The sequence below is a fragment of the Furipterus horrens genome, unplaced genomic scaffold (assembly GCF_987537825.1).
Source record: "Furipterus horrens unplaced genomic scaffold, mFurHor1.1.pri manual_scaffold_3, whole genome shotgun sequence".
NCBI lineage: Eukaryota > Metazoa > Chordata > Mammalia > Chiroptera > Furipteridae > Furipterus > Furipterus horrens.
The window spans coordinates 166373021-166375634 of NW_028327173.1; the positions used below are offsets into that span (position 1 = coordinate 166373021).

General features: G+C 40.7%; 1 pseudogene; it reads left to right on the top strand.

Moving 5' to 3' along the window:
- Nucleotides 1-1703: 1703 nt before the first annotated feature.
- LOC150016609 (large ribosomal subunit protein uL11 pseudogene) lies at nt 1704-2259 on the top strand (annotated as a pseudogene).
- Nucleotides 2260-2614: the final 355 nt, after the last annotated feature.

Genomic DNA, 2614 nt, shown 5'->3' on the forward strand with positions numbered 1-2614 from the left:
AGAAAGGTGGAGAAAACCATTTGGCCTCCACTTTCTCAAATCCAGCTTTGCCAACAACAAAGCCAATACTTGAAGCCCTGGGTCTGTTTCTCAATTGGATGAAACCCAGAAGGAAGAGGAGTGTGATTTCCACTCAGACCTCAGCTGCAGACTGGGAGCCCCCTGATGGCAGAAATGGTTTTTTCTTTAGTTTTAGTGACTAGAATATGTACATAGTGCTTAATGCATATAAAAGAAAAATGCAGGCTCTGGCTAGGTAGCTCACTTGGCTGGAGTGTCATCCTGATGCGCCAAGGTTGTCGGTTCGATTCCTGGATTCCTGGTCAGGACACATAGGAATCAACAAATGAGTGCATGGATAAGTGGAACAATGGATTGATCTCTCTCTCTCTCTCTCTCTCTCTCTCTCTCTCTCTCTCTCCCCTTCTCTCCCTTCCTTTCTCTCTCAGCAATCAATAAATGTTTTTTAAGTTTTTCAAAAATAAATATGCAGCATATCTATAAATTATAAAGCACAACGGTAAACTATACAGGTTCAGACTCAGTTACCCCAAGATGTGCCTCTGCAGTATGTGGATTATTTTGAGCTAAAGGCAACCAGGAAGTCGGGGCTCACCAGAAACTTCCACCTGTCCCTTAAAGAATTTAAATTAGGGACCTTGCTGATCATAAGAGTTACCACCAGAAGTGACTTTTTCTAACCTATCTATACAGCAGAGCAAACTACTAATTACTGAACATCTGCTCTCTTTATCTTTCTGCAAAGACCTTCTAAAGCCCTAAGGCGCTGTACCTCATCCATAGCCCAGAAGGTCATATATACCTTGTTTTGTGCTTCTGTCTCTGAACCTCTCATGTATGCAAGGTATTTGACTCTCTCATGCATGTGGGGTTCCCATACAGTCATGTGTAATTAAATTTGGTCATTTTCTCTTGTTAATCTGTCTCACATTGATTTAATTATTAGAACTTTAAAAGGTAGAGTTTCTTCCTCCCCTTACCAAACACCCTGCCTGAGAACTAATCCAATCTGTCTCCTGCCATCTATGCCCCTGCCTCCTCACAAAAGGTAACCACTATTCTGTGTTTGGAGCTTAACATTGCCTTTTATTTTTTCTTTTCAGTTGTTTGCAAATATTTATGCATTTCTAAATTATACATGCTTTAATTGTGCTGGGTTTTAGGGTGGGGTTTTAGATAAATAATATCAATCTGAATATATGCCTAAAATAGATAGACTCAGGGACCCCATGGGTCCTTAGATCACACTTCAAGAACTGTTGCCTAAATGAAACTTGCACATGGGCACCAGGAGGGATGTGCTAGATTGTTTATCATGGTACCATATGTAACAGAAAAAAGTAAATGGAACCAACCCAAACATCATGAATCAGGAGAAGAATAAATAAATGAATTGTGGTTCATTCACACAAGCGAGTATTTTAAAGCAGTGAAACTAAAGCCTCTTTTCCCCATCTTTTACATGGGAAGTCTGTGTATTAACAGAGTTCTTGCTTTTTGAATGAGTAACTCATTTGATTGGTGTAGACTGGAAAATTAAATGAGGCCATGCACAAAATAGGTATTTAAGAGATGGACAAATGAATGAACATGCCAAAAGGCTGTGAATGGAGAGGCAAAGCCTGAATTACCTAACTTCCTACTGTAACCTTTGTCATGTTGAATTCTGACTGTGCTTTCCACTCAGAGGAGCCGAAGGTACAACTTTCAGTCATCTGGAATCCGGGTTCATCTGACACCAGCCACCTCCACCATGCCACCGAAGTTCAACCCCAATGAGAACTGAGGTACAACAGTGGGGAAATTGGTGCCACATCTGCCCTGGCCCCTAAGATCAACCCCCTGGGCCTCTCTCCAAAAATAGTTGGTAATGACATCACCAAAGAAACCAGTGATTGGAAGGGTCTGAGGATGACAGTGAAACTGACAATTCAGAATAGACAGGCCCAGACTGAGGTGGTGCCTTCTGCCTCTGCCCAGATCATCAAAGTCCTCAAAGAACCACCATGAGACAGAAAGAAGCAAAAAAACATTAAGCACAGTGAAAATATTACTTTTGATGGGATTGTCAACATTGCCCAACAGATGCAGCACCGCTCTTTAGCTAGAGAACTCTCTGGAACCATTAAAGAGATCCTGGGGACTTGCCCAGTCTGTGGGCTGCAATGTTGATGGCCGCCACCCTCATGACATCATAGACACATCAACAGTGGCGCAGTGGAACGCCCAGCTACTTAAGAACTACAAAGGAAAATATTTCAATTAAAGATCATTTGACAACCAAAAAAAAAAAAAACAAAAATTTCAGGCTGTAGTCTTTTTATTTTCTGAAGCACTTGATTTCAGACTAATGATTAAAAGCTAACTTCCTGTTTTTAAAATGATGTTTATGTCACCCTGCAAAATACTTTGCAAACAGTGGGGCTTAATAAACACAAGCTCACAGAAAATTCAGCAAATTTATAAAAGATTTTCCCTTTGGAAGTTTGAGAGCAGAGCCCTAAAACAATGCATGTTGTGTTTAAAGCTGAGCCTTCTTGCTGGAATATAAAAACATTTCAAAGGAAAATCTTCCCACACATCTGATCCCAGT